General features: G+C 41.0%; 1 protein-coding gene across 1 annotated transcript in view; it reads left to right on the forward strand.

Moving 5' to 3' along the window:
* TOX2 (TOX high mobility group box family member 2) overlaps nt 1-21,134 on the forward strand; it is a 327,435-nt gene that overhangs the window by 20,800 nt on the left and 285,501 nt on the right. The window lies entirely within an intron of this gene.

Here is a 21,134-nt window from a genome sequence, read left to right on the forward strand (position 1 = left end):
TCCTTCCTTCCTTCCTTCCTTCCTTCCTTCCTTCCTTCCTTCCTTCCCTCCTTCCTTCCTTCCCTCCTTCCTTCCTTCCTTCCTTCCTTCCTTCCTTCCTCCCTTCCTTCTTTCCTTCCTTCCTTTTCTTCTTTTCTTTCTCTTTTTCCTTTTTGTTCTTCCTTTCTTTTTCTTTGTTTCTTCATTCCTTCATTTATTTCTCTTCTACCTTCCTTCTTTTCTTTCATTCATTCTTTTCTTTTTTCTCTTTCCTTTTTCTTTTCTTCTTTCCTTCCTTTTTCTTTCTTTTTTCTTGTCCCTTTCTTTTCTCTTTCTTACTTTCTTTTTTCTTCTTTTCTTTCTCTTTCTTCTTTCCTTCCTCCCTCCTCTTCTTCCTCACATTCTTTCTCCATAAATTCTATATTTTGCCATGGTCTATAAACTCTAGGTCTCACTCCACAAACTCACATAGAAGAAACAATACCAGTCAGATTCTTCACAAAAGCTTGGGAAATGTGACTCCTAGACCAGGAAAGGAATAGTTACTTTTTGCCCCCCAATTCAGCCTGATAAGCATTTATGAAGCACCAATGATTTGATAGGTACTGTGCTAAGGTCCAAAGATGGTCATGAGGGCATGTGTTCCTATGGAGGAACTTGCCATGCCTCCCAGATAGATTAAGTAGTAAAAACAATACTTGTATTTCATCTGTAAAATAGGGATAATGATAACAATTCACAGGCCTTTGCAAACCTAAAAGTGCCATACAAATGTTAGCTATTATTGTGGTGGTGGTGGTGATGTACAATTAGGAGAAAAAGAGGGAAAATGGCAAACTTATGGCTGCTATCTAATTCAGATGAACACTTGTTTTAAATCAGAATTGGAAAGGATTTCAGAGGCCATTGAGCTCCAGCTGCTGCATGAAAGAAGGCTCCCTCTGTCACATCCCTGACAGTTGATCATCCCACTAAGAGCTGTAGTGAGAAGGAACTTGGTGAGGCAGCCTGTTCCCCTTTGGGATATTCTTCTCATTACAAAGTTGTTCCTTATGTCCAGCCTATATTTGTCTCCTTGTAATTTTGCTGATGGTCCCTAATTGTGCCCTGGGACCAAGCCGACCCAGGCTGATTCCTTTCCCACATGACACGCCTTCAGCTACTTTGAAGACAGTTCTCTCCACTCCTCAGGAATTCTCTTCTCCAGGCTAAATGACTTGATATTCCTGTGACATGAACTTAAGGCCTTTTACCGTTCTGGTTACTATTATCTGAACATTCTTTAGCTTATCAGTGTCTTTCCTAAAATGTGCCACCCAAGACTAAACCTGATTCTCTAGATGTGGCTTGACCAAGGTTGAATATATCACCTCCATATTTCAGTTAACAATCAATCAGGAACCATTTATAGCATCTTCTATGTGCCTGGTACTATGCTAAGTGCTGGGGGTACAAAGAAAGACAAAAAACAGCCCTTGCCCTCAAGGAGCTCACCATTCCCAGATGCTATACTTTTCTTAATTCAAAGGTCATATGTGCTTTCTTGGCTATAATTGACTCAATACTGATCTTGTAAAACCGCCAACCACTCCTCCCACCACCTACTCCCTGCCCCAATCCTTTTCATACAAATTGTTGCAGCTATTTCATCATGTTATTGAATTTTTGAACCTAAATATGAGACTTTATGTTGATCTCTGTTTAATTTTGTCATATTTGATTTGGCCAAATCCTCTGTCAGAACCTTTGAAGTATTGGCTCTATCATCCAAGGTGCCACCATTCCTCCCAGCTATGGCCCAATTCAGTCTTTGGCAAGTAGATGGCACAGCATGTGTATCTGGATGGGAAGAGTGTCCATGAGAGTATAATGGCTGCTATTAGGCAAAGTTACGCCTTCCACATCAGTGGATGTGGTACTGAGCTTAAGAGATGGTGTTCATGTAAGGGTCGTGGGCAAGATGACCATTTGTATGAGGATGGTAAAACAGCCCTTTTTTCATGCAGGTCTTTGATACTGAACCATGACATAGTTAAATGTGATAAAAAAAACCCATCAATTAAACGTTAATTTTAAAAATCCTAGGGCTGCTTTTGGACAGTTTAAACTCAACCCAAACTCCCAAACATGTTACATTTCTATTGTCTTTCATGACTAGTGAAAACTGATGTTGAGAATAGTAACCCCAAGTTTCTCCAGGACCCTTACTGATCAAGAAAGCTTTAGTTATGATCATTAGATTTTACTTACTACAGGTATGAAAGTGAATGGAGACATTTAAAACAACAAGTTGGCCTAGAAAAGGATTTTCTACTTAATTTTCTGTTAGATAGAAAACTGACAACTAGGCCACTGCATGTCTCTTCAATATCTGAGTTAGCTGGATGGATGTCCATTGGCCTTTTCTGTTGGGCTAAAAGAATGAAGAGTGTGAATGGTCTTTCTTTACTTTGGCTGGGATCAGGGCTGGGCTTTAGTAGTCAAGGTTTTCTTTGTTGTTGTTAGTGACCCTTTTTTCCATCTCCAGCTTGATTAGACAATGGTAAATTGCTTTGTAATTTGGCTTTTGAATCATATATTCATCTTGCTGAATTTGCAGCATTGAGATTGCATGAAGACCTAAAAGTACCAAGCAGGGAAATGTGTATGGTAATGTGTCTATCAATAAAAAAAAAAAAATGGGATGTTTGCAATTCTGAGGCAGTTTGATACAATTTAAATGCCTCTGGTAACACCTTCAATCAGATAGCAAATAGGAGATAGGAAGTTAGTAATAAAAAATGAATTAGTTGTGATTAACCAAAGGTGAAACATTTCATTCCTTAGACAACACTCCAAGTTGACTGAGCTTTCCAAAGCATGCCCTGTACAAACAGAAATCTAGATTGTAGAGTCCAAATCTGGCTTAGGAGCCCTCTCTGAGCACACAGTATCTTTTATATTAGAGTTTAGTTTTGCAAAGGTCACTAACGGAAACTCAGAATCGGAGAGGAAATTAGAACAGAGCTAAGAAATAGGTTCACCTTTGAGCAGGAGGACCTTCAAAACCAGGGGCTCCCACTAGCTACTCTTCTGTTTTCTGGTCTGCCATGAGCATTTCATGACCCTGGAGAATGGATCCCAGGCTCAGAGAAGAGAGCTTAGACATCCTCTAGTCCAGTGGTGTCAAACTCCAATAGAAATAGGGACCACTATTCCATACATATGTATCCCCCCTGGGCCACATAATGACTTTGTGTTAAAATGTAATATTATCTAGGTTTTATTGTATTTTTATTTATTTTGTTAAATATTTCCCAATTATATTTTAATCTGGTTAGGGCTGCACTTAGGAGTGTTATGGACTGTGGGGTGCATGTTTGACACTTCTGCTCTGATCCAACTCCCCTTATTTCACAGATGAGGAAAGGGAGGCCAAGAGAGGTTAAGTGACTTGCCCTAGGTCATACGGATGGTAAGTGGTATAGCAGGAATTTGAATGCAGGTCCCCAATTCCAAATTCATCACAGTAAAATCCAGAGAAGATCCCCATTCCTTTAACTTTAGCCTTCAGTCCCCTCCAAATCCACAACCCCAAACCATATCACACTTTTATCAGTGCTATTCAGAAGATGCTCTTTGGAGTGTCTTTTCCTTTCTCATAACCTTTTCTGAGTGGTGGACCCATTGGGAAATCTTTTTTTTTTTAATGCATAAAATAAAATACATAGGATTACAACAAAAATCATTTATACTGAAATACAGTTATTACAAGATTTCTTAAAATCAAGGTCATGGGCCCTAGATTATTTTAGAGGTAACCTAGGTGGCAAAGTAGAATAGAGTGCCTGGCCTGGAGTTAGAATGAGTTCAAATCAAGTCTCAGACACTTCCTAGCTGTGTGACTCTGGCCAAGTCATTTAATCCTGTTTGCCTCAGTTTTCTCATCTATAAAATGAGTTGGAGAAGGAAATGGCAAACCACTCCAAGTATGTTTGTCAAGAAAACTCCACATGGGGTCACAAAGGGTCAGGCAACAGAAAAACAACTGAACAACAACAAATCAAACCCACTCAATACAGGAAGTTCCTGTATAGCCTCAGTTCAATCAAACAACATTTACTGACAGTTCCTATGGCCCAGCACTGCATTAGGTACTGGGGATGCAGAGACAAGGTAGTTTCTTCTCTAAGAACTTAGATTTTGCTGGAGGAGGTTACATTTCAGCTCCCTGATCAGAGGCTGTTTAGGTCAGCTGTTATCAAAGTTTTTGTGTGTTGAGATGGAATCTTCCTGCCTACAGTTTTTTTTCTTTTTTTGTCTTTTTGGAGGGGGGGAAGCAGGGCAGTTGGAGTTAAGTGACTTGCCCAAGGTCACACAGCTAGTAAGTGTTAAGTGTCTGAGGCCGGATTTGAACTCAGGTCCTCCTGACTCCAGGGTCGGTGCTCTATTCACTGTACCACCCAGCCACCCTAGCCTTTGTTCTTATAATTTGTATTTGTTTAAGTTGGCATTTGGGTAGTTTGGTTTTGGTAGATGGTGACTAGGATTAGGGTTCTTTTCATAATCATTATTGACCACCATCACTGAAGAGGTTATGTGTATGTCACTAAGCTCCGTGTTGGGGGTGCAAAAAACAAAACATTCTTCTTATAGAGCCCCAGACTCTCAGAGTTGGAGGGGCCTTCCTCAGTCGCTCCTTAATTCGAGTGCCTTCCCTCAATGGATTATTGCACATAGTTGCTTACACGTTGTCTTCCCCTTCCACAATCCCTGAGCTCCCCAAGGGCAGAGCCTGCCCTTTGCTCTTCTTCGTATTCCGAGAACTTAGCTCGGTTCCGGCACACAGTAGGCACTTAATAAATGTTTATTGACTGACTGATCTCTGACGTCGTCTAGTCCAACCCACACCTGAAAAGAAATTCATCTCACAGCATCCTTGACGAGTGATCCTTGAAAACCTTAAACCTTCAGTTCCAGAGACCTCCTTACTGCCTTATGGGATAAACCATTCTATTTTTCAATAGATTGAATGGTTAGGGAGTTTTTCCTTATCTTGTCCAAAACTATGTCTCTTTAACCTGCAGTTATTGCCTTAGATTCTGCCCTCTGAGACAAAAGCAGCCCAAGCCCAATCTCTTTTCTATATGACAATATATCAAATATTTGAGGACAGCTGTCACCACTGGAGTCTCTTCTCTTTAACATCCTCCTTTGCTTCAACGGATCCTCTTAGAATGCATCCTTGTGCCTTCTGCTCACTTTACCCAAATGCCCTCAACCCAGTCAGTGTCTTTTGTGAAGCATGTCCCAGAATGGGACACAATAGTCCAGATACAGTCTGACTAAGAAAGTACAGAAAGCCAAACTTCTTCCTTTTTTGGGTGCTAGAATTCTGTTAACGGAGTCCAAGACCACCTTAACTGTTTTTGGGCAGCAATATTACAATGCTGATTCCTATTGAGTTTGTCATCTCTAAAATTCATAGGCCATTCTCATGAGCAATGTTTCCTCATTCCACTTCCCCTATAACAGGAAATACAACTTGTGTAGTTGATTTTTTTTAGCTCAAGTATAGAATTTTATAGTCATCCTTATTAAAATTCATATAATTCTTAGATTTGACTCCCTCTTTTGGGTCAGATTTTTGGGGACCCTGATTCTTTCATCCAGAGCAGCAGTGTCAAATTCAAACTGCCTGCATATTGATTTAGAAAACTAGAAATTAACATGATCTGTGTTGTATTGTATTTTATTTATTTTGTTAAACATTTTCCAGTTATATTTTAATCTGGTGCCAGGGGTATTTTGCAGCCACTTGCAACTTGCAGACCCTAAGTTTGATACCTCTGATCTAGCATATCAGCAATCCTCCATAAACATCCCTAATGCGTACTTACCTGTATAACCTTGCACAAGTCACTTAACCTCCCTGGGCCTTAGTCCTCTGAAATATAAAATGAGTGTCTCTGATGGTCTCTGAGGTCCCTTATACTTTTAGATTTATGGCCCCGTGATATGTCTAGGTCAGGGGTTCTTAACCTTTTTTGGGGTGTCATAGACCCCTTTGTCAGTCTGGAGAAGCTGATGGATGCCTTTCTCAGAATGTTTTTAAAATATATAAATTAAAATTAAAATAAAGGAAACAAGTTATTATGAAATATAGTTATCAAAATATTTTTTAAAATACACAACAATTTCCAACTCTAGGTTAAGAATTCCTGATCTAGACCTTCATCCAAATCTTTGATAAAAATGTTGACTAAGACAGGACCAAGGACAGATCCCTGAGACAGGTCCCTAAAAGCCCTTTCCCATCAATCCATAACCTGGAAATCATTCAACAAGCATGTATTAATATAATCACTAGGCTTTGAGTCTGGTAGTTCAACCAGCTCAGAATTGACTTGCCTTCTGGGCCACTTCTCTGCATCTAGATATCATGAAGGAATCTTTTGAAAAAAATATCTATGGCATTCCCCTAATCTGTCAGACTAGTAATCCTGTCAATAGAGGAAATGTTAGGCTGACCTGATTTGTTCATTATAAATTCATTCTGGCTCATAATGAACCCTGTCTCCCTTTTTCTCAGAGGGGAAAGAAAAACATCTTAAATCATTTTACTATTCCCACCTACTACTATTGAATGTCAAATTATTGGTCACCAGATTGAAGAATCTGTCTTATTTGCATTTTTGAAAAAAAAAAAAGATCAGGAGCGGTTGCATGAACAGTCCTTTGGCCATAGCTCCTCAGTAATTACCAGTAACCTCCCAGAAGTCATATCTCAGGTTCTTTCTGTGTCCTGGAATCACCTGAGACTAGGGGGTCAGTACTCATCACAGGTGGATTAGTGCTCCCTCCTCATGTATCTTGAGTCTGAGTCTCCACAAATTCTTTCTCTTCTGTCCTATCTGTTCTGAATATTCTTCTCGTTGGCTGAACAAAGAATAGCTTATCACAGTGCCTAGCACACAGTAGGCACTTAATAAATGTTTGTTGTTTGATTTTGCCTTCCACTGTGTAGTCTGTTCTCACCATCACATCTCCTTCAAACCAAGGTCCTAGCCATCTTTTATTTGATCTTTCTTTCATCCTGAGATACTGCTTAAAGAAAAAAAACCCAGACCTCTTTTTTGTTCTTAGCATTCATAGCCAGCCTGAGCTTGAGCATTCCTGGCATTCCTGAAGGATGATGCCTTCCTTTGTATCCTGTTACACATCCTTGATTCTATCTTTTGTACTCTTTTTAAGCCCAGGCTTCCTTAGCAGGCAACTTTGGTGCCTTTAGAACTTACTTCTTCCTAAGAGAATCCTCATGGCACGGCGGAACCTGGTGTCAGAGGACCTAGATTAAAATTCCATCTTTGATACATCTCATTGGCCTCGAACAACTCATTTAAATCCTCTGGGGCCTCAGTTTCCCCATCTGTAAAATTAAGGGATTGGATTTGATGGCCTCTGAAGTTCCTTTCAACTCTAGCCTTATGATCCCATAGAATAAAAACAGTTAATTCTGCAGCTATGTAAAACAAGTTGGAGAAGTAGAGACTAGAATCAGGGAAAGGTGTTAGGAGGCCATTGCATTAGTCAAGGCAGGAGGTGATAAGACCTGAACTAGGTTGGAAGCCTTAGGAGTGATAGGGGAGGGGGTGAGGGATGGGTTTGAGACATTCTGGCTCCGCTGCTTTTACCCTTGGTGCCACTTTAGGTGAGTCATTTCATGTCTTTGGGTCTTAGTTTCCCCTTTGTAAAATGAGGGGGTTGTATTGGATGACTTCTGAGGTCCCTTCCAGTCCTGAATCTATGATTCTGTGATCCTGTATTTTGAAGAAAAAGTTGACAGGATTTGGTAACTGACTGAATGCAAGGGATTTACATTAAGGTCATACACATATAAGGAGGAGTTAAAGATGAGTTCACGGGGGACTGAGTGAAAGGCGCCATGAAGACAAAGAATGAATGAAAAAGCATTTATAAAGTGTCAGCTCCATGCCAGACACTGCATTGTCAGGTATACAGATGTAACAGTGAGAGACAATCCCTTCCCTCAGAAGGCTTACATTATAATAGAGAAGGCAGCCCATAAAGAGAAAAGAGTCAGTCAAGGAAAGCTTTGGTCTGACAAGTGACAAATCCACAGGACAGTCAGTTGACTTGCCCTTTCCAGAAGCTCACGAAGGAGCTGGGAGGAGTAGGGATCTCTGAGAAGGGAAGAAGAGGAATCCGGTTTACCTCCCATCCCAGTTTTGAGATGCATGTTTCAGACTGACTCCATGGGACACCTAATCATTTTTCCTCCACTGTTGTGGCATCTCAACTTTAGCCAGTGATTCACCCTAGGTTTGGAACAGGATTGGGTCTTTAATCCTGAGTCATTTATCTGCTCTACAGACACTGATCTCCTCACTTTCCTGCTATAATATAACAACCCTTCAGGGCTGTACTGGTTAAAGTCAGAAGTAATTTTGTTATCGTCACTTCAACTTTTCAAGGCTCTGGAATTTCATCAGCAGCGTGGGTTCTTCTCCTCTTGCCACAGATCACAACCCTTCTATGATGTGGTAGGTGGTTTTCAAGGCTGACTATATCCACAGGGAGGAGGGAACCCTTAACTACCTTCCCCCCATTCACAAATACATCTTTGAGCTTAGCTAGCCTCTTCCCCAGACAACAGACCTACAGTGTATCAGCAGTTCCTTTTCCATTTCAGCAGGATGGGCAAGAGCATATACTTTTCTGACAAAGCCTTTTAGAACCCAGGGTCACCTTCCATGCTATAGTGAAGCAACAGGAGAGGACTTTTAATATTAGTTAATTCTGGATCTTAGGGGTAGTACACACATTACTGTTATCTGAATGTTTAGATATGGTAGTGTATAGATGTTTTTAGAGGCAATGAAGCATGATGGGGAGAAGACCAGTCAAGACCTGGCACATACTGGCCAAGTGACCTTGAGTAAGTCATTTATCCTCCTAGTTTCTTAAGTGGCTTACCAAGGTTATAAGCTACAAATGAAGTATCAATGGAAGGAGTTTCTATACTGGAATTTCTTCTACCCAAAGAATTCTTAATTTTTTTGTGTGTCTTGGCTTCACTTTGGTAGTCTGGTGAAGACATTAGACTCCTTCTCAGAAGAAAAGTTGAAGGAAATTCTAAATTTCAGTTAAAGGTTAATTAAAATAAAAATGTGATTTTTTTTTCCCAATATAAGTCAGCAAATCCCCTAAATTCTCCCTATGATCTCCAGGTTAAGAACTCCTACTGTAGTGATAAATGGACAGATCCACAACTAAATGGGTGTACTTTTCCACTTAATGCACTCTTACAAGTTTCATTTTGATCTGAATCCATTAAAATTGTCTCCAGGACTTTTTAGCAAATCTTTAAATGCGAAGTATGAATATAGGATTACTTGAAATATGGAAAAAGCCATATGCAGTATGAACAAACTTCTGTGGTTCCAAGGAAAAAAGAGGCTATATTTGGTAACCTCAGTTGTCCATGAAAATTTGCATCTAATCATAGTCTAATCACATTCTTTGAGTGGGAAAAAAAAACTTAAAATCTCCTAGTATCCTTTTAAAAAATAATAAAAACAAGTTTTGTTGATACCTTTTGGGTTTTTTCCCATCATAATTACTTCCAGATAAATCACTGGTCATCCCCTCCTCCTCAGAATTGAACCCCCGCATTGTAAAGTAAGCAAAAAGAACTGGCCCTGTGTCTGGGCCTATCAGTGCATGGGCCATTCTACTCAGAGAGTTCCCTGCCTTTCAGCAAGAGGAAGAAGATATATTTTATTATCTGTTCCCTGAGACCATTCTAATTCCTGCAGGGCTAGAGGTTAAGTGACTTGCCAGAGGTTGGGAAGCTAGTTAGAGATGGAGCTGCCAACCTCCTGCCTTCTGGCTCTTTCCACCTTGTTCCTCTGTCCCCTCCCTCCATCTCGTTAAAGGATTTTGGTTGTTTTCTGTGTGTCTCTAGACAACAGAGCTAAAGAAGAAACCCTTCTTATCAGCTCCACTCCATGCTTACTGGGTTACACAGAGCAAGATCAGATTTCAAATCCCAAATGCTTCCTGCCTCTGTACATTCTTGTCCTGTTGCCTGCTGGTACCCTGTTTGATTCTGCAGTTTGTGAGCTACAGGGATGACTCATGCCTACATTTGCTGCGTGTGTGTATGTGTGTGTGTGTGTGTATGTGTGTGTGTTCTATAAAGCCCTTTATTATGCTGGTGTCAAGGGACAGACCCAACACCCATCTTAGGGGCTGTTGTCTCTGCTTTCCACTGTGTGGACCTGCTGGGGGAGTAGGAATTGAATGGCAGGGTGGCTGCATCTTTTAAATAATGAGCTATAGTAACACAGCTTTCAATCGTATATAACATTCTGGTGAACTCCCCAAGAAAGTGTGCTGGGAAGCTGAGCTTTGTTTCCACAGGCCGGAAGGGTAGCATGGCTTCCATCCGAAGGGAAGGCCAGGGTTCTTAGGGTTTTCTGAATAATTCAGGCCCCAAATAAACCCCAGTGCCCAGGGCATTTGCCTGGAGGACCTGGATGGGCCCTGGAGGACTGGTAGCTTTGGCCTTATTTAACTGGCTTCCTCGACCTTACATCTATCTGTTGCTCCCTATTCTAGGAGCAGCTGCTTCACAAATAAAATAATCATTCTGAGTGAAGATGATTTTAGAAGCAAAGCTTCATTTTCTCCCTTTCTTCTTTTTCAGAAAGGTAATAATGTGCATTTTTTCCTCCTGGGAGGTTAGGACCACAGTGGGGGAGTCCTCTCTGGGGACTCCTGTAGGCTTTGTGGTCTGGACTTTTGGTTCTGGATCACACCAGAACATTTCCTTCCCTGGCTTCCTTTTAAGGGTTTTAGGCCCTTAAAGGGTTTGACCAAGTCAGTTGACCTCCTTGAGGCTCATTAATCAATCAGCAGGCATTTATTAAGTGTGTATGATATGCCACGTGCAATGAACAATCCTGACTCCTCTGAACAGTGAGAGGGCTAGATTAGACCACAGCACCGTGGATTTAGAGCTGTATGGGCCCTCAGGGACCTTCCCAGGGTTGGGGAGCTTGCAGCCTCAAGGCCACATGTGGCCTTCTAGGTCCTTGGGTATGGCCTTTTGACTGAGTCCAAGTTTTATGAACAAGTCCTTTTATTAAGGGGATTTGTTCTGTGAAGTTTGGATTCTGTCCTTGAGGACCTTCATCCAACACCCTCATTTTACAGATGAGGAAGCTGAGGCCCAGTGAAGTTGTGGCTTGCCCAAGTCACACAAGTAATAAGTGTCAGAGGTAGGATTTGAATTCAAGGCCAGAACTAGCTCTTTCACCATAAGAACGTCCATCTCTAGATTCTATCAACTCACCCTTCAGCTGAGGCAATAGCTTGAGTTTTAGCTGTAGGGTTTACAAAGGGTTTTACTCATGACTACCAAATGATGTAGACAATGTGGTTATTATTATCATTTTATAGATAAGGAACTCGAGGCTCAGAGGGCAGGAATAATCTGCTTGGAGTCACCCAACTACTAAGTTTCAGAGTTGGGGATCACATCCCCATCTCTCCTACTTTTGACTCATATCCAATTCTAGGGCAGGCTATAGTATGGGCAAGGAGTCCGGGTGAGGATGTCTCAATGAGAAGAGTACAGATGCCTGGGTTCTTTTCTTAGTTCAGTTCTTCTGCCCTAGGGTTGACAAAGAATCATAGAATATTGATGGGGGGAGGTAAACCTGTTGTTCTGGGGGAGGCAAATATACCTTCTTTGAGAAGATGCTCATGCTACACTGTGGTATGGAGAATGTATAGAGAACTGACCTGGGAGCACGAAAGTCCCGAGTTCAAATCTGGCTTCTGAAACACACTGGCTGTGGGACCCTGGGCAGGTTACCAATCTTTTATTGTTTCAGGCAGTTCCCTAGAAATAAAGAGACACAATAAAGATCTGTATTGGTAGAAGGAGAGGGAAGTCCTGAATAGGATTTCCCTATAAAGAAGAATTACTAAATCTGGGCCTCAAAATGAAAAATAAAATGAAGACTGGATCATTTCTGGTCATCTGGTCATCTCCACACCTAGCCACCTCTGCTCTATCAATTATCCCTACTTCTTCTCCCCAAGAACCAAGAACTCCATCCCCAGAGTCACACTTGCCTCTGATAGGTCAGCCTTCTACCTTGCCTTGCCTGGAACAGTACCATTTCTTGGACCAACCATCATGTTGCTGGGTATACTCCCAACCATTCCCTTCCTCCACCCTGCCTATTCCCCTTTATAGGGTGCCCATCCTCATTAGTATGTAAGTGCCCTGAGGACAGACTATCTTGCCTTCTTGTGTTTGCATTTCCAGTTTTTAGCACCTTGCTAGAAGTATAGGAAGTGCTTAAAAATCCTCCAACTAATAAAAAATACTTATGTGTAGGAATTTTGTAGTGAAAAGTCATCTAAATTTCCTTTGACTCCTTTTTTTACCCCAGTGGGTTGTGTGTTGTTCCCGCTGCCTTCCCCTTCCCCCTCCCCCTCAATTCTTGACCTCTTTTGGGATTTTCTTGGCAAAGATACTGGAGTGGTTTGCCATTTCCTTTGCCAGTTCATTTTAGAGATGACGAAACTGAGGCAAACAGGGTTAAGTGACTTGCTCAGGGACACACAGCTAGTAAGTATCTGAGGCCAGATTTGAACTCAGGAAGATGAATCTTCCCAACTCCAAGCTGTGCCCTCCATCCACTGTGCCAACTAACTGCCCTCCTCTGAGGCTTTGCAGACCAGCATTTATGGATCCCAGAGTATTCTCAGATATCACTGGCATTGCTGTACTCTCGAAGAATCCATATTCAAACTGTCAGGTGCAGAGTGTCCCAAAAGTCTTAGAATAGCTTTAAGTTTTAATAGGTTAAATAGCTATTCTATAGTTATTTTAATATATTAATAATATAGTATAATACACATTACATTATATATTAAGTATTAAATTGTGTTATATTAAATCTAGATTAAATTTTATAGTATATTATAGATTAATTATATATTAAATAGCTTAAAATTGCATTAAGACTTTTAGGACTTTCTGTATTGAACTGGTGATGACCTGGCCATGGGTATCTACTCAGCCTCTCACAAAAGTTGTTTTTTTTGGGGGGGAGGGGATGAGCAGGAAAGTGGGTCTTTTGATGAGGAGTGTAACGTTTCTAGATAATAGCTTCAAGGATTTAGTACACTCCTATGAGTCTAATGTAGGGAGAAAAAAATTCCAGTCCAGGAATTCCAGCCCAGTTTAGTTGACTCTAGAAGCCTTTAGTGCTAGTCATCAAACCAGGATTGTATGCTAGTAACTCTCTGGATGACTTTGGACAAGTCACTTACTGCCCTCAGGCCTCATCTTTCTCTTCAGCAGGATAATGGAGGTGAACCTGATGATTTTAAAGGACCCTTCTAGCACCAAGATTCCGAGTTCCATAAGCAACACTGTTTCAGTCTCATTTTACCCATCTATCCAATAAGAAGATTGGACAAAAGTCCCTTCTGGCCCTGAGTGGTTCTGTAAGTTGGGACTGAAGCAGAGACTCCTGAGAGAATCCATTCTAGAGGAAACTGAACTTTTCCTGAAGAATTTTCTAGAACAGGCACTCAAGAAAGAGAGCTGATAGAGATTTATTAATAATTAATAATCTATCAATTGTTAATTAGGATTTAGATGTAAGATTAAGAAGCCTAGAAAGAATCACACAGCCATGCCCGGCTCATTTTAGATCTTGTCGCTTTTTATGGTAGAGGAATAATTGGCAGGTTTGTATAATGTGTTTCCTCTTACACTCCTACTCCTAAAGTTAATGGTCTAAATAGAGAGGATTGATTCTGGTTATTAGTATGTGAAATTGTTCATATTTGCACCAGGGTGTTTGACTTTTACAGGGCTTACATTTTGGCCAGGAAGCCAGGTCCAGCAGAGAGGCTTTCCAGGTCAAGACAGAAGACCTTAATTCAACCAGAAAATAATTAGGGAAGTAGTTGATACTCACAGGAGGGTTAATGTGGCTTGTTCTACCTACTAAGCCAAAAATTGGGTTCTGCAGACCCAGCCAAATCATGCTAAAGTTGGCTACATTTTCCCAAGAGTCATTAATTAGTTATAAAGGCATTTGGTCTATTAAGGGATGTGCTGGAGCCAGCTCTAACCAGATTGTTAAATTTTCAGCTTGAACATTTACACCTCAGCAAACACTATAAATCAGGGCTTGATTAAGTGTTTTGTTGATTGACTAAATTTAGGAAAACAATAAGAAGATATTAATAATGTGGATTAAATTTCAAAGTGTGATGTGCTCCAAATTTTTTTTTTTTGGGGGGAGAGCTGGTTGTTAAACATTTACCAGCACACCCTCCTGTGTCTCAAGGTATTGCCAGTGAGCCTGAGAAGCTCACTCCATGAGGATTCTTCCTTGGGATTCCTGCCTGGCTGGTGAAATCTCTCACCCTCCCCATGGGGCAGAATCTGCAGGGTTGGATCAGGCATCGTCTCTGTTTATTTCTTTATTAAGTGCCAGTGCAGGACAAAAACAACCTGCTCGTAGAACAGCAGGTGCTAAGTTGGGATATGTCGAGAAGGCAGAGGAATAGGATTAAAAATGGACCCAGAGAAGAGGGAGAGAAGAAACAAGTGGCTCCTTGGCCCATAGCAATGTGATAGCCTGCCGAGAGGGAAACAGCCAGCAATCAGTACTTGCAAGGTAGGCAGCTGTTAATCACTAGCAGACCCAGGGAGACCCAGCAGCAGCCAACTTAGGAATAGTTTGTAATAGGAGATTTCAGGAGGGAAAGCAAGCAAGGATGGTCTGGGGGACTGTGAATGCAGTAAGTTGGACATTTAGAAAGCTGGAGAGAAGGCAGGAGAACTGAAACTCTGAGCATTCCACATTCAGGCTTTATTATTGTTATTTATTATTACCTTTTTTACAATCTTATTTTATCGATCTTTTATTTTTACATCACTTTGTGGACACATCCCTCCCTCTTCCACTCACTGAGCCATCTATTCTTTTTAACAAATATTTTTCAAAAAGAGAAAAAAAACAGTTTAGTAAAATCAATCAACACAACAATCTTGTCTGATGGGATATGTAATAGTCTGTAGCTGTAGCCCCCCACCTCAACAAAGAGAAGAAAGAGGCACTTTATTGTTATAGGTATAATTTGTAAAGCTTGAAGTAAAGTACTTTGGAGTCTCTGAGCCATCACATACATGAGGCTGACTCTGCATGGTGGGGCTTTTAGTGAGGCCTCAAACAATGTATTTAAGAGAAACAAATTGTTTAACCTATTGCGATGAGCATTTTAATTTAAAAAAATTGGTGGCTTTGTATCACCAAAAGTGCCGGCTGGATGTTGTCCAGTCTTTACTGTTCATCCAGTACATATATATGTGGAAAGCCCATAGTATCTTCTGTTCATACAGAATTAGTTGTTTCTCTAATTAGAATGTAAGGTCCTTGAAGGCAGGGACCATTTCAGTTTTGCCTCTATATTCTCAGTGCTTAGAGCTGAGCCTGGCACATAGTAAAAGCTTAATAAATGCCAGTTGGTTGATTGGATTCAGCTGTAGACATAGCTGTTAGGATGGTCAAGGGCAGCAAGAGTTAATCCTCAGAGGCTTCTGGGTTAGGACGGGAGGAAGGCTGGTAACATCAGCCTTCCCGAGCCTCTGTTAGTAACCTGAGAGCCTTGCTCAGGACAATTACAACTAGGACGAACCCTCCACCTCTAGAGATCAATTTGTACTTTGGCCCTGGGGGGGAGGGGACTGTCTGCTCACTTTTTCATCTCCTCCACTGACATTTTTGAATTGTGACCCTGACAGCCCCAGATGAGGAAGGAGTGCCCTTCAATGGCATTGCTAGGAGAGTTTTAGTAAAAGGTTTTAAAACTTAGATAATTTTGTTCCATTTGGAAATTTGTCATTAGACAGTCCGCCTGTAGAAAGAAAGAGCCTTATTGGATGGCGCTGTTGTTTAGTTATTTCAATTGTGTCTGACTCTTCCTGACCCTATTTGGGGTTTTCTTGGCAAAGACACTGGAGTGGTTTGTCATTTCCTTCTTTACCTCATGTACAGATGAGGAAACTGAGGCAAACAGGGTAAGTGACTTGCTGGGGTCACACAGTTTGTACATGTCTGAGGTTGGATTTGAATTCAGGTCTTCCTGATTCCAGGCCTGGCACTCTATTCACTGTGCCACCTAGCTACGCTCATTAGACCCTAAGATTTAAACCTGGAAAGATTTAAACCTCACAGGTTGTCCCAGAAGTATCAAAAATGAATTCAACTCCTAACACTCCCAAGTGAGGCCCAAACCAGATTAAAATGTAATTGGGAAATATTTAACAAAATAATTAAAAATACAATGAAACAGAGATAATATCACATTCTAAAATGAAGTCAGTATGCAGCCTACAGGGATCTTTATAAGTGGCTTCTGTTTCTATTTATGTTTGACACCATTGGACTAGTCCAAGGGTGGGGAGCCTGCAGCCTTGAGGCCACATGTCCTCAAGTGTGGCCCTTTGACAAAATCCAAACTTCACAGAACAAATCCCTCTAGGCCCTCAAGTGCAGCCCTTTGAATCCAAATTTCACAAAACAAATCTTTGAACTTGTTTTGAATCTTTGTTCCGTAAAATTTAGATTCAGTCAGAGGGCCACACTTGAGGACCTAAAAGGCCACATGTGGCCTCAAGGCAGAAGGTTCCCCAGCCCTAGAGTCTAACCCTTATACAAATGAGAACATTAGACCCAGTGAATGCAGTAAATTGAAACAACTTACCCAAGATCCCAGAGGTTGTGAGTAGTAGAGAGGATTTGAACCCAGGACCTCTGACACCAAGTTCAACACTATACTTATTATGTAACATTGTACATTATAACTCTGGTTTTTGTTTGTTTGTTTAATCTCCTGCTAAACTGAAGGCAGGGGCCCTGTTTGAATGTAATTGAACTGAACTTTGTATGTCCCCCAGTAGACCATGAATCTGTTTTGCCATTCAAGTCTCATATTATCAGCCTAATCATTGTGAAAGCTGCCCATTCTCTCCCCATGGCTCCATTCTGGGTTCTGTGACATGTAGAATCCCTTTATAAAGATCCTAGAGAGAAGCCTATGGGGAGTAGCCATGATTTCTACTTCCTCGTGTACCATGTTGGAGACTCATGATGGAGTCCAAATGCCAGCCAGCAAACATTTATCAGTCAGTCACTATGTGCCAGGTTCTGTGTCAACTGCTGGGAAAAGACTTAAAACAGGGTCCTTGACCTCAAGGATTACTGTCTTTACAATTAGTGAAAAAAAGAGTTTGTTGTGCCAGTCTTGACAGATATATTTCATTTTTCATCTGTACATTGTCCTCCCATTTTTATCATTGAACATTCTTAGGATAAATGGACAGCAAGGTGACTCAGTGTTAAGCACCTGGGCTTGGAGTCAGAAAGACCTGTGTTCAAATCCAGCCTCAGACACTTACTAGCTGCGTGACCCTGGGCAAGTCACTTAACCCTGCTTGTCTCAGTTTCCTCATATGTAAAATGAGCTGGAGAAGGCAATGGCAAACCACTCCAGTATCTTTTTGCCAAGAAAACCCCAAATGGGGTCATGAAGAGTCAGACATGACTGAAGCAGCCCAACAACAACCCTTAGGATAACTTGGTGTAAATGGCTCACATGGCAGCCCTGTAATGATAGAAAGCAGGCAAAGGGACCTTCTCCATTTTGTAGATAAGAATCCAGAGCCTAGAGGTAGAGTGGATGTAATAGAGATATGTGGGCTAGATTAGAGTATAGTTAGGTGGATTTGAAATTAGTTGAATGACTAGAACTAATTTTGCTGTTGTTCAGTCATTTTTCAGACCTGTCCGACTTTTCTTGGCAGAGATACTGGAGTGGTTCGTCATTTCCTTCTCCAGCTCATTTAACAGATGAGGAAACTGAGGCTTGCACATAGCTAGTCATATAGGGTCACATAACTAGTAAGTGTCTGAGACCAGATTTGAGCCCAGTGAGTCTTTCTGACTCACTCTATCCACCACACCACTTAGCTTGAGCTAAATAGAAGTCATCAGTGGATAGACGTCAGTTTTCAGCAAAGTCTCTAGCGGAATACCCCCATGATTTGCACTTGACTCCGTGCTGGTCAACATTTTAATCAATAATTTCATGATGATACAGAGCACAGCTGTATAAAATTTGCAGATGATACAAATCTGGGAATGATGGCAGACACATTGGATCCCATAGTCAACATTCAGATCTTAAGCACCTGGAATAATGGGCAGCCTAATAAATGAATTTTATAAATACAAGATGGAAAAGGGTTAAAATCTATAGATCTCAGATCTCAACTTTCACCTGACTCAACGATATAAGCAGGCAACAAACTTGGCAACTAAGAAAAGCAGATTTAACCTTCAGCTGCGTTGAAAGAGGCTTTGGGGTGGGAACATGGGAGATGATGATTCTACTGTATTCAGCCCTTGGTTAGGCCACATCGAGAGTACATAGTGGTCAGTTCTGGGTGCCATATTTTAGGAAGGATGTTTTCAAGATGAAATGACCAGAGGAAAGCAACTAAGATTAAGAGAAGACTAGAAACTATGTCATATAAAGATAGATTGAAGGAACTGTGGATGTTTAGCTTGGAGAAGAGAAGACGGGGGTGCGGGGGGGAGACAGGATAGCTGTCTTCCAGTACTTGAAGGACTTTCATGTACAAGAAGGTTTAGACTCATTCTATTTGGATTCAGAGGGAAGTAGACTCAATGGGAAGTAACTGCAGAGGGACAGGAAGTTTTCCTTACATCAAGCTAAAATCTAACAATTAAGAGGTCTCCCAAAGTGGAGGAGTTACTTTATGATGTAGTGAACTCCCTGTCACTAGAGGGCTTCAAGCAAAGTCTATAAAGTTAGGAACTCCACTGGACTGAAAGGAGAATGGGGCTCTTTCACAAAGTGTAAAAGAGCCTATATGTTCTAAAATGTTCATAGCAGCTCTCTTTATGGTAGCAAAGAATTGGAAATTGCAGGGATGGCCATTAATTAGGGAATGGCAGAACAAGTTGTGGTATATGATTGTTATGGAATACTACTGTGCTATAAGAAATGATGAGCTTAATGATTTTAGAAGAACATGGAAAGACATGAAATAATGAAGAGAGAAATGAGCATAACCAATTTTAAGAACAATTTTAGGTGATTAAGTTATTTTATCTATTATAAATACCCAAATTAACTATAAAGGATGTATGAAGAAAGACGTTATATGTATCCAGGAAAAGAACTGATAAATAAAAGTATGTATAGAACAATTTCACATATCTGTCTGTCTGTCTGTCTATCTATCTATCTATCTATATTTGTGTCTAATGGTGGCCATCTCTAGGGTAGAGGGGGGGAGGGAAGAAAAAAGGGGGAAGAAAAAGAAATTTTACATGATAATTTTGTTGTAGATTTGAAAAGAATAGCAAATTGTGCACAGTAGATTTGCAGTTTCATGTGCAATCATCTTTTTATTGTACTGTGCTATGGAAATGCTTGTTTTATTCCATAAATTAAAAATGAAAGAAAGAAAAAAGAAAAAAAATGGAAGCTCAAGGAGGAACTGGCCAATGGGAAAAAAGTGGGGTGGGTCTTGCAAACGATATTCTATGGTAAGTAGGCATTGGGGTGGTAGGATGAGTCAGGATGAGGAGTCCCTAGACATGGAAGGAATTTCTAAGATGAGAAAGTAGTCAAGGCATGATTTTGAAGTCCAAAAGGTTAGAAAGAAGGCCAGGAGGGTAAAAGAGCTCAGAGGTGGACCTAGGACCACAAGGGTACCATTCATGTTTTGTCATGTTTTGTGGTTTTGTTTTGTTTTTTTGATGGGGTGCAGGGGGATGGAGGTGGGGAGGAGAAGAATTAGTACAAATCTGTGTCATCATGTTTATCACTGTTTTTGTTCCTTCCCCTGTCTCATTATCATTGCCCTGGGTTCCTCCATCAATTGATGCTGTGGGCGTTTATTTGCAGGGCCCCACTCCCTTTCTTGGCTCCCCTCCCTTTCTTGGCTCCCCTGTATGAACACCAATTGCTTTTGTACAAACACAGGGTGGTGTTATGTAAGCCTAGAATCACAGCTTAGCACCCCAGCCCCCAAAACCAATAAACATGCGATCTACCACTAGCCCCTGGCAGAGGAGGCTGCGAGAACGTAGGGCACTTTGTCAGGGAGGGAACACTGTGCACCTTGGGAGCGGGAGGAGATGGTACAGAAGGGATGATTCAGAACTCAGACAGAAAGGAGATGCCGAAGATGGGCTGAGGATCATGATAATGACACCTAGAATTTGGAGAGAGCTTAAATTAAAAAAAAAATGCTTTCACATCCATTCTATTTACTTCATAGCAAACCTGTATATATAGGCAGAGATGATCATTCCCATTGGCTAGCTGAAAAACATTAACAGTAGCAACAATAGGGCACAAAGAAACTTAATGTGTCCTGCCCAGGGTCAGCCAGTGCTGATAGTAGAACCAGGAATAAAATCCAGCCCTCCTGACACCTGGCCACCAAACCGTTTAGCTCCTGCTGATTTGATTGTATTTTCAATAAATCAACCAGCAAGCATTTATTAAACTTACTATCTGCTATATGTTGTGGATGCAATGAAAAAGCAGAAACAAATCTCTGTCTTTAAGGAAGTTACATTCCTCCTTAAGTGGTGACAATATGTACATAAGTTGGTATATTCAAGATAGAAGCAGAGCAGTTGGGAGACTGCCTTAGAGAGGAAAGGACTAGAACTATGGGAAATCATATACCTGTCCCAGTTAGGGATGAGATTGACCCCTAGATTATCTCTTTAGGTCTTTCATCATCCTTGTCCTAATCTGCCAGTGGGCAAAGTTTCCTAGTGTGTCTCTTCTGAATGGATTTAGGGTCTAAAGACACAGGTTCACATTCTGGTTCTATTACTCTGCGACCTTAGATAAGTCACTTACCCTTTGTGACCATCAGTATTTTCATCTGTAAAATGAGGAGATTGGATTAAATCAGGGATGGGGAATCGAGCCTTGAGCCACATAGGACCTTCCAGGTCCTTGGATGTAACCTTTTGACTGAATCCAAGTTTTACAGAACA

This window comes from Petaurus breviceps, unplaced genomic scaffold, assembly GCF_028583685.1.
Source record: "Petaurus breviceps papuanus isolate PSGF00001 unplaced genomic scaffold, PetGlider_PUasm1.0 90994, whole genome shotgun sequence".
Lineage (NCBI taxonomy): Eukaryota > Metazoa > Chordata > Mammalia > Diprotodontia > Petauridae > Petaurus > Petaurus breviceps.